Consider the following 12,171-nt stretch of genomic DNA (forward strand, 5'->3'; position numbering starts at 1 on the left):
AGACTGTAAGCTTTTTAGGGCAGACTTTATGTGTTTTTGTGTCCTTAGGTCCTAGCACAGTGCAAGGCACATGACGAGCATGGAATTCTTATTTTTGAATGTTTAGTGAAGTAGTAAAATTGGCAGCAGAATGATCTGACTTTCTCTGTCATTTAGATCATGTTTCTTTGCCTTAGCAGCACTATTTGCTTGAAGCAATAAATATCAACGTTTAGTATATTTTCATTTCAATTTGTAATGAATTTTATCTGTAGAAATAATAATATAGGCCAGGCACGGTGGCTCACCCCTGTAATCCCAACACTTTGGGAGGCCAAGGCGGGCAGATCACTTGAGGTCAGGAATTCGAGACCAGCCTGACCAACACGGTGAAACCCTATCTCTACTAAAAATACAAAAATTAGCCGGGCGTGGTTTTGTGTGCCTGTAGTCCCAGCTACTTGGGGGGTGAGGCAGGAGAATCACTTGAACCTGCAAAGCAGAGGTTGCAGTGAGCCAAGATCACGCCACTGCACTCTAGCCTGGGTGACAGAATGAGACTCCATCTATAAAAAGAAAGATAACAACAAAAAAGAAATAATATAAAGAAAAATGAAAACAATAAACATTGAACATGATAAAATATGGTGTGTTTGGCAAACTAGTTGTAACATAAAATTTGTTTGGCAAAATTGAAAGCTGTAAGCACATTAACATATTAGAGGTTCTGAAAAGAATTGGACTTGAAGGGAAAAATTGCACTTGGGAAAAATTGGACTTGATGAAAAGTAATCAAAATAGTATAAAGCTAACAAGGCTTAAAATTACACATGGTTAAATTTCTTATTGGCTAAGAATTTACAAAAAAATGAAATGTTGGTAACATTTATATTTGCACAATTCGACCCTAGAAAAAAATTAATGGATTTGGTAGAAACAGTAGGTGCAAAGGAAACCTCGCAAACACTATCCTGGATTCTTTACCCAACTAATGGGTTTCTGAAGGTGAATCTGCCTGGGCTACTATTTCGATTTGTTTTCCAAAGAAGACATTATTACAGTTCTCTAGCATCATGTCTTTCTTACCTATTAATGTTCTATATGAAACGGTTTTGCCTTAATCTTTTCCCCAGCTCACTGTTTCCTAATGTGCTTCAGCATCATCTGGAATATTTGCTAAAAATCCAGATGCCTGGGTTCTACTCTTAGACTACTAAATCTGATCTATAGGGTTTGGGCTAGGATTTGTATCTGTATGGCACATTAGGTTATCCTTATGCAGGTTAAAATTTGTGAACTACTGGTTAATATGTAGGATTTATGCTTTTAAAAAATCTACTGATATTGGATGTGGGGAAGAACATGAACAATACTCTTGGTGGCAAGATGCAAGGTTAGCACAAAATCATACATTCATTAATTTACTGAATCATATACCACAGTTTGTGAGCACTTTTTGTGCCGGGTTCTGTCCTAGATGCTGGGGAGTATAGTGGTCAACAAAGACAAGATCCTGTCCTCACTAAGTTTACATTTTGGTGTGAAAGATTAAGTACAAGTAAAAAAGTATTTTCAGTAGTGATAATTTCAATAAATAAAGGGTAGAGAAGTTTTTATATAGGATTTTTCCATGTGTCATAAAATGCCAAGAGACCACAAGAAAGGAAATGCTAGATAAAACCTCTGAGGTGATTTATGTCCCCAGTAGGGGTGAGGGTCACAATGGGAATTTTCTCCTTTCTATTCTCCTGATAATGTCCCTGCTACTTTTTATGGAATGTAGGTTTTCAGGATGATAAGATGGGCCTGAACTGGCAGGGAGTTGTGAAAAGTTGCATCTTGAGAAGGAATTTTCACTCTACGAAAGCTTTTATTAAAATATACTCCTTGGGTGGACATCAAGAAGCTAATACAGTTGTGAAATGTATTACACTTCACAGGCCAGGCTCTATTACTCTGGGCTGGGAGGGAAGCCTTGGCCACACTCCTCCTTGCCTTTGCCAGAATATATTGGTGAATCAAGTTATTACAGTCATTTTACCAATTACATTTACACCTCCCAAATTGACAATATATAGCTTTTTTTCCTGGAAAGTTCTAGGAGTCTTGCAAAGCAAATTAGCATTGTTGCTGCTACATAGTATCCTTGGGTTATGACTTTAATATTTTTATGTATGATGTACAATGAAGCTCAGTTTTCTTGTTGGAAATTTTGCTAAGTAAGGACAAAAAGGTAACATCGCAAATTGGCTACATTTTCCCAAATATTTGGACAGTGTCCAGTTCCCAACTAACTCCATTAGGTCTGCAGGAAGGTCGAAAATACCTCTGTTCTTGTGGATGGCAGGGGACTGGATGCATTCTGACATCTTGTAAAGTTCCATGCCTTGTTTCATCACAGGATGGAACGATAGAATTTGCTGATTCATTTGCCATCCTCACAGGTGCCTGGTTTAAACCATCCCTAGGAAAGGTGACTGAGAGAGGAACGCATCAGGGTGCTATAAAACACTGAATACCTCTTGCAAAACAAACTTAACTGTTAAAATGTCTTTTTTTTTCCCTGCTTATTTGTTACTTCAAGAGAGATACAGCCCTATTCTTTACAGGAAAAGAAGAGAAATCAGGTTTCAATGTATCACAAAAGCACACATAAGTAGGAGGAAAAGGAAGAGCTTAAGGAAAGGAGCATTTCAAAGTGAATGCTTGGAAAAGCATCTCTCCATTATAATATCTTTTTATTCTTTGGAATCAAGTTTTAAGGAAATGACAGTCTTTTGCTTGGAGTACTTAAAACCATCTAGAGCAGAGGACAGTATTGGTTTTGCGGAAGAATTTACTTGCACCTGCGAGAAGCTGGCTCAATTAATATAAGTTGACTCTCACCATTTTCTGTGACAGTTGGCAAAACAGCGACTGCTTCACTTTTCACTCCTATCCCCACCTCAAATCATCACAGTATCTGCTCAGCATTACATAACCCCTGGGAAGGACAAATCTGCATATTTTAAAAAATGAATAATGCATCCTAAATTTTCCCGTGTATTCTCAATAATAATAACTAAGCTTTTATTTGTCTTTAAGTTAGACATCTAGAGTTTGCTTGCCTGTGGCTTCTTCAATTCTTGTACACATTCTACCTTGTGAAAATAAAATGGATGCAGCACTGCACTAGAATTTTGAACTCTTCCAAATGAAACTTTCTTTCAGCCTATTCTTTAAAAAAAAAAAAAACACAGCTCTCTTGAAGTATAATTTATATACAAGAAAATGCATCCAGTTCAAATGTACAGTTTATAGAGTTTTATTTCTTTTTTCAATTTTTAATTTGTGTGGGTACATAGTCGGTGTATGTATTTATGAGGTACATGAGATACCTTAATACAGGTGTACAATATTTCTAGCATGCCTAACACTTCCCTCCTGCCTTTTTGCAGTTATCCCCTCAAACCTGACCTCAGGTGACTTCAGTCATTTGAGATGAGTTTGCTTTTTCTAAAATTTCAGAGAAATGTATGTAGTGTTAAGCTTTTTTTGCAGAGCATGCTTTTCAGATTTATCGAAGCTGTTGTTTTTATTAGTTCATTTCTCTTTATTGCTAAATAGTATTCCATTTGATGGATGTACTATGTTTATTCACCTGTTGATGGCATTTCTGTTGTTTCCAGGTTTGAGCTATTATGAATAAAGCTGCTGTGAGTATTCATGTACAAGTCTTTCTGTTGCAACAAATTTTTACTTTTCTTGGGTAAACACATAGGAGTAGAATTTCCTGGACATATGATAAGTGCATGTTTTAACTGTTTTCCAGATAGTTGTACTGTATGAGAGTTCCCCTTTCTCAGCATCTTTGTTCACATTTGGTATTGTTTTTCCTTTGATTGTAGACATTCCATGGGTGTACTGTAGTATCTCATATTAATTTGCATTTCTCTTATGACTAGTGATGATGTTAAGCATCTTTTTAATGTACTTACTGGTCACTAGTATATCTTCTTCAGTGAAGTGTCTTTTCAACTCTTTTGTAACAGTTATGCATAAAAGTTCTTCATATATCCTTTATACTAGTCCATTGATATATACGTAGATCTGGATATTTTCCCCTAGTCTATGATTTGCCTTTTCAGTTTTTTAATGGAGTCTTTCAAAGAGTTCAGCTTATCATTTTTTTTCTTTTATTCCTTGGATTTAATTTATTCCTTATTCTCCCAACACATCATCCAATGCATTGCTCCCAAATTCTGAAATCGGGGACCCATCATATAAGGTACGAGTGCTGACTTTCATTTTATAAACTTAGCACAGAAGTTTTGAAAGAAACATTGCCAGATGGCCCGAAGATACAGACTTTGCTGTTTCCTGCCAACTTCAGTCTAACCAGGTCCACTTCTAGGGCAAGCTTGGAAGTCTAGATTGATTGGCAGATCCCTGGTACCGTTCCAGGACAGAGTCAAATCTCCAAATTGGTCTCCCAGGGAATTAGAGGTAATTTGGGGGAACAGTCTGCACTTCTTGGGCCTCCTTCGGCACAGATCAGCCTGAGCCAGAGGAAACTAACTGCCAACATTGGGAGTTTCCCTTGAAAGTTTGTAAGTCTGCCTCTTCATTTTTTGTGTTTTCTTGAACATGAAAATGGAGTCTGCCCCTTACTCCAAGAGGCCAGTAATGGGGTCTCTTAAGGATAATGGTGCATTGAGAGAAGTAGTGTCTGAAATAATAAAGTATGTCTTAACAAATATTGGACAAGTCAATTATTTAAATTGTTCCAAGCCGGCAATAAGGAGCAGGATGTCTGAGGAGGAGGGTGGTACAATAGACACATCGGCTGATGGACTTTTTTGTAGGTGCACCAGTCAATGCTTCTAGGGCAAGATCTAAGAAAAAAGAAAACCAATGTGGAGTTTCATGGAAATGTGGAGAAAAGATTTCACCTTTAGGGTAAAGAGAGATGGAGGGAAAGGACTTCTCAGCACAGCCACAGCTCTGCTATACAGAGGAAGCAATGGATGTGGCTGGAGCCAAAGCCTGGGACCCTCAGTCACAGCGCTATGCCAAGGGTTGCACAAACTTGTGCTTATCATGGTTAGAAATACCATATATGGGTATTTATCGGGCTGCTATATGAAAACTATCTGACTAGAGCAGAACATTGAATTCTGCCCAGAGCATAGATTTAATGGGAAAAATATACTTGTTTATATTGTAAAGTCTTATCTGTTTCACTATGATATATATCATATTCTTATTAGTTAGCATACTGGTTAACTAAAATCAAACTGTTTGTCTTTCTATTATGACTCCATTACTTACTGCTATGTGACCTTGAACAAGTAATTGTATCTTTTATAATCCCTAAGTTTCTCCACTGCAAAATGAGGCTATAACATAACCCATCTCATAGAGTTATCTTATGAAGATTCATTGAGATAATCCATATGCCCAGCACACAGTACTTAATAAATAATAATTTCTTTATTTAAAATAATGTACTTGTAGAGATATGTATTAAATATATTGAGCAATGAAAATTAAGAGATGTTAGATGTGGTAAATAGGAAACAATAACCCAGCACATGGTAATTGGTATTTCTGCAGAAGATTCAAGAACAAATAGAACTAAGCAGTATTCATAGATATGAATAGAAAATAAAACAAAACAAAAAAACCTCCAGGGCTCAAGAAAAATCTGCATCTGCAGATTGAAAGAGTTCACCACATTTGAATAAAAATTAATGAAAATAACTGTAATGTATATATATCTGTGATATTTTTGAGTTTCAAGAGTAAAGAAAAATGCAGGAAACCATTAAGTAAGGAGAAAAAAGTTTCCTACAAAAGAAGAAAGAGTCCAGTTAGATTTAACTCCATAAGATAAGCCTATGAATCAACAGCATTTTAGGAGAAATATTTGTGACTAATGAATTCTAAAGCATAAATGCGAAATCAGAAAGACATTCTCAAATTTGGAAGGACTTAAAAATATGTCATTTATATACAATACTGAAAATTTACTTATAGGCATTCTTTAGCCAAGAAACAAATTAATAAAAACAACAACAACAACAAAAAGCAAGAAAGTAGAATTTATGGTATAAAAGGAAATCACTGTGAACATTGAAATCAGTTGGGTAGATTTAATTGAAAATTGTTGAATTTTCAATTAAATGCGTAGAGACTGTAAAAGGGGATGTACAATTGGTGAATTTTAAGGCATATAAATTGGTAAAACTGTTTTTTAAAATATCAAAAAATAAAATATAATCTATGTCGCAAAAGATAGACTGCAAAGGAAAGATCAAGATACTAGACAAAATAGAAAACATAGAGCATGATGACAAAATTAAAACGCATGGTTCACTTGTGACATTTAGCTTAGGAATGTATTCAATGAGGACTATAAATTAAAGTGGGTGCTATTCTTCTGTGTGATAACCAAGATGTACAGATCAAGTTGAGTAACAATAATTCAACAGAATGCTGTGTATTTGAGCAGACGTTAAACAGGGTGACTCAAGAGGTCTTCTACTACTATTGAGCTTCTAGTATTTTTGCCTTATGTTCTGAAAAGTTTTTCTTCTCCATATTTCCATGTTATGTTATTCAATACATAAAGATCCAAAACTATTATCTCTTTATTGTACATGATATCCTTCATTAATTTAAATAATGCCCTTTGCCCCATTCATTGTTTTGCCTTACATTCTGTTCAGATTCTTCCCTTCCTTCCTTCCTTCTTTCCTTCCTTCCTTCCTTCCTTCCTTCCTTCCTTCCTTCCTTCCTTCCTTCCTCTTTCCCTCCCTCCCTCCCACATGCAATTATTAAATGTTTACTATGTATCAGGCTCTGCACTAGTTCTGGATATAAAGTTGTGAGTAAAACAGAGGTGGTTCCTGCTTTCATAGGACTTAAAAATCTAATGGCAACTTAGGATTGTGACTTCTGCTTCTATTATTTACCTGATGAATCTCTAATCATCCATTTACATTTTACCAAAAACACTGTTGTAAATAAATAGTGGTAAGTTGATTTTGACTTTTAAAAAATCCTGTTTCTTTCATCAATAGCTTGCTTTTGAGTGAAATATTGCTGCTTCCACTGAAACAGAAGTATTGGAACGATGGGAGACACCAATCTGATTTAAAATTGCCAAATATTAGCATAGAAATGCAAACGCTCATTCATCATTTGAATTAACCTTAGGAAAAATGGTGAGATGTACAGGAGTATATTTAGCTTCCCTTCCCTCTGTGTGCCCTTAACACTCCATTTTGAGATCCTTGGATATCCCTTACCTCCCCATATAATCACTCTCCTACTATATTGTGGCTTCTCAGACCAATCCAGGCACATGGATGCAGAGGGAAATTTTGAATGTCTAAGGTAGTGGTTTTCAAAGTGTGCCCTCTGGACCAGCAGTATCTGCATCACCAGGAAATTTTGTTTGAAATGCAAATTCTCGGGCTCCATCCATGTCTACTGAATCAGAAACTCTGGGGATGTGGTCCAGCAATTTCTGTTGAAATTGCCTGACCAACATGGAGAAACCCCATCTCTATTAAAAAAACAAAATTAGCCAGGCATGGTGGCACATGCCTGTAATCCCAGCTACTTGGGAAGCTGAGGCAGGAGAATCGCTTGAACCCGGTAGGTGGAGGTTGCCGTGAGCCAAGATGCTTTTGATACATGCTCAAGTTGGAAAACCACTGGTCTGGTTACCCTCAAGCTTGGCTACACATTGGACTCACCTGGGGAGGCTTGCAAGCCATTGATCCCTGGGTTCCATCTCCAAGGATGCTGGATTTAATTGTTCTAGAATGTGGCCTGAGCAGGGTTTTGAATTTGTGCAGCCAAGTTTGAGTACCACTGACCTAGATCTTTACAGACTGTCATTCTCTGTATGCCCCATATCTGTTGAGAGTTTACGTACCCTATGTCCCATTCCCGTAAAGAAATGTAAAAAACAGTCAGGTTTATTAATGATCTTATTGTGCTAAGATGGTGTGCAAAGTACATGGCTGCGCTTTAAAGCCAAATGGTCTTGATTACCTTTCAGGGCTCTGGCACTCACCTGCTGTATGATTAGTCAGCAGGTTACTTCACCTCTTTATGGCTCAGTTTTCTCATCTGCAAAATAATCAAAATGCCTATTGCATACTTGTTACGTGCCAGTCACTCTTAAAGGCCTTTAAATTACTTTACTGTGCACAGTAGTCCTGAGAGATAAGTACATTATTTGCCCCCTTTTGCAGATGAAGAAACTGAGGCACCGTGAGGTGGTAATACATGGCAGAGCCAGGCTCAGGTCCAGGTAGTCTATTTCTACAGCTCATTTTCCTGGCCACCATGCCGTAACAGCCTTGTCATCTGATACCAACAGTGACACCTCATGAGATTTTTGTCAGAATCGTTAGTCATTTAATTCCTGTGCCTTTAGCTCCCCCCATCTTTCCTCCTATGAATTATGCATGCTTTAGTATTTGTTCTTAAGGAGACATCTTCTTAGCACAGTGACTCTGATGTGGAGGTTTCAGATAGTGTAAGTACAAACTATAGGTAGGGTCTTGGGCCACAAGGACTGTCAGTGCCTCTCACAAATTAGCGACTTCCTACTCTGCGTAAACACAGGCTGACCTTGTTAATCATTAAACTTGATTTTTAACAAGCCACATAGTAATTGGTTCCTGCTGGCATACTTCCTTTAACCAGATATGCAAACAGGCCAGCATTTCAAGATCTTCAGTTTAACAAGTTTTGCCCTGAGATATTAGCATTTCATTAGCATTTACAGATTGAATACACAACACCTGGCTTCTCTTTCAAGGTGATGCTATAAAGGAGCTGGTCTTTTCTCCTAAGGAGCAACATTTTTAATTCATTTGATTTCTAGAGGGAAAAATGCAGCTCTCAGGACCTTGTAAGTTTGCTACTCTTTTTTTTTTTTTTAACAGTATTTAAAATTTAAAGGTAAGATTGTAGGAATTGCTTATCCTTTTTTAAAAGGTGCAAATTAATAAGAAATAGTGCTTTTTTCTTCCTTTGCCTTGTTGTTAGGGGGAGTGAAGAAGGTCTTATGAATTCTCATTAAAGGTTAATTTTGAATCTTGAATGTCAATGGAGCTTGCTTCTTATATGCCTTGTGGAATTATTTTAAAGAATGTAATCAGTTGTCGGCCGGGCGCGGTGGCTCACGCTTGTAATCCCAGCACTTTGGGAGGCCGAGGTGGGCAGATCACGAGGTCAGGAGATCGAGACCACGGTGAAACCCCGTCTCTACTAAAAATAAAAAAAATTAGCCGGGCGTGGTGGCGGGCGCCTGTAGTCCCAGCTACTAGGAGAGGCTGAGGCAGGAGAATGGCGTGAACCCGGGAGGCGGAGCTTGCAGTGGGCCGAGATGTGCCACTGCACTCTAGCCTGGGCGACAGAGCGAGACTCCGTCTCAAAAAAAAAAAAAAAAAAAAAGAATGTAATCAGTTGTCTGACCTCAAGCAGTGGCCTTCCCTCAGCTCTCAAGAGAACATCTTGTGAATCCTGAAAGTTTGGTGTACCTGACTATTAGCCACCTGGTTTTTTACCTTTTCCACCTGCAACCTGTACCATGGGAGAAGTAGAAATGAGGGAAATTCTGAATAATTGGAGCAGGATGAGAGGAGAGAATAAGTTAAACAGGGGACAATAATGGTGACAAAGGATATTAACACCAACAACTGGGGGTGCTGAGTGTAGGAGAAGTGGAAGAGCTAGGGAGTAAGCATGTTAGAAAATGTTATTAATTCCAAAAAATGAGAGATTAAAGGTTTAAGAATTAAAGAAAGATAAAAGACTAGACAGACAGTAAAGGGAAAAGAGAATAATTAGTATCTTTTTAGACAGTTTTGTTGACATGAAATTCCATAGAACCTTCTGGACGCAAATATAAAAAAAGAAACCTGGGTGATAGAGGCAAGAAGTGGCAGCAAAACCAAGATGCCACCAAGAACTTGGGTCAGAGCAGCTACCTGTAAGGTTGCTATGAGGTTCTTGTATGAAACAAAAGTATGACTAAAGAATGAATGTATAGGCTGGGCATGGTGGCTCACGCCTGTAATCCCAGCACTTTGGGAGGCCGAGGCGGGTGGATCAGCTGAGGTCGGGAGTTTGAGACCAGCCTGACCAACATGGAGAAACCCCATCTCTATTTAAAAAACAAAATTAGCCAGGCGTGGTGTCGCATACCTGTAATCCTAGCTACTTGGGAGGCTGAGGCAGGAGAATCGCTTGAACTCGGTAGGTGGAGGTTGCCGTGAGCCAAGATTGTGCCATTGTACTCCAGCCTAGGCAACAAGAGTGAAACTCTATCTCAAAAAAAGAAAAAAAAAAGTGACTATATCAAAAGAGGGGCTGTCCAGAAATGTCACATATAAATGGAGGAATCACCAAGGAGGACTTAAGCAAGAACCCTCCAAATCTTGCCCAGAAGAAGGAAGTTTTTGGCATCAGAAAGGTAAGGTGCAATCAGGAAATTAAATCTTAGTTATATTTTACAGTAAGGAATCCTATGGATTCCCCAATCCAAAGAAATTGGCCTCTGGTTTTTTATGCGCCTTAACCTTTATTCTCCCACCTGGAATGGCCCATTTGAGAACCTGGTGTGGTGGCTCACGCCTGTTATCCCAGCATTTCATTATATCTGGGGTCCTAAATCAAGAGGATCAAAGCAGAAGTTAAGATCAGAATAGTTTATCAGGACTTGGTAGCCCAATACCATTAAACATTTGAATTTTATAACAATTCTTGTCTTGTTTCTCTGCCCATCCTGTAAACTTCTCAAAAGGATTTGTCTTCCCATGTAGATTATCTTCAGGGATAAAATGCAGTAGTCTTGGCAATACAATTATTATGGTCCTCATGGCATTTATAATTCTTACTGTAAATTAATATATGGCATTCTGAGCTCTATGAGCTGAGTTAATGAGAAGCTGTCCTAAAGATGTGGCCCTATTTATGTGCTGACAGACTGGTTTTAAGCTGAGTCTGCAAAGCTGAAGGCTGGACTTGGCACCAGAGTAAACTCACCAAGATAATGATTGCCTCTCTAGAAGGCATCTTGGTATGCAGCCAATCTGTCTCTCTTGGTGACATCTGAGTTGCCTGAGAGCATGGGTATTCATCATTTATGCATGCATTCACTCAGTCAATCATTCATTCACTCACTCGTGGTAATTTACTCATTCATTCATTCATTCAAGAAATATAATGAGTTTTACTTTAATGCTAGAATGAACTAAGGTAACTGTACTTTCTTATCTATATTATAATGTGTGGACTATAAATGTTTCTAAATAGAAAATGAATGCATCAAATGTCACATTTTCTTCTTTTAATACAGAAGTATGTTTTTAAATACTTATTTTTAAAGGTCTGAAAAAAGAAAGCACTTCCAGAATGGTGGAGAAATGGCCTCCAATAATTGCTCCTCCATAAAAGCAATGAAAACATTGCCAAAAAAAAAAAAAACATCAAAATCAATTTTTTGAGAGCTCTGGAAATTAACCAAAGGCTTACAAAAATGTAAGAAGCATTTATTCAAGAAATATCGGTAAGAACAGTGAGCTATGTGGCATTTTTACTCGTCCTATTCCCATCCTCCTCCCCCAGCTCCATGGTAGTCTTGAATACTAGCTGATTCACAATGATGGTAATTGTAAACCAAACAAACAAAAAACAGCAGCCTGACAGCCACTGGAGTGAACATAACAGGTTTGGAACTTTTCAAAAAGTCCCATTCCCAGGGTATTGTCATTATTTGACGTATTTCACAGTTCCCTGAAAAGCTCCATTCACAGGGAATTGTCATTATCTGACCTGACTTGGAGCTCATTCTGTAGGAAAAACACTGTACCTAGGGAGTTTGTTGAAGACAATCTTTGGTGATTGTTTAATACCACAGTTGCCTGAGACTACAATAACAACTGGGGCAAACAAGAGCCTGATTAAAAGAGCCTGGCTGAAAACCTAAAAGGAAGATGTGAGGAACAAGATGTCCATAGGGGTTTTAGAAAGTTCTTCCATTCCTAAGGATCTAGAAAGTCATGTGTGTATTCAAGGCTGTGATCTTGCCCAGGAGACACCAGAAAATACCCTAATTTCTCACCTCTGTCTGACCTTGAGTCTCTGCAAAAGCAGCAAGTAAAAGCACTAAGGCAGAATTGTAAA

The 12,171-nt window shown here is 38.0% G+C and overlaps 1 protein-coding gene across 1 annotated transcript in view; it reads left to right on the forward strand.

Moving 5' to 3' along the window:
* Nucleotides 1-12,171, forward strand: part of LHFPL3 (LHFPL tetraspan subfamily member 3) — a 596,736-nt gene that overhangs the window by 45,961 nt on the left and 538,604 nt on the right. The window lies entirely within an intron of this gene.

The sequence above is a fragment of the Nomascus leucogenys genome, chromosome 13 (assembly GCF_006542625.1).
Source record: "Nomascus leucogenys isolate Asia chromosome 13, Asia_NLE_v1, whole genome shotgun sequence".
NCBI lineage: Eukaryota > Metazoa > Chordata > Mammalia > Primates > Hylobatidae > Nomascus > Nomascus leucogenys.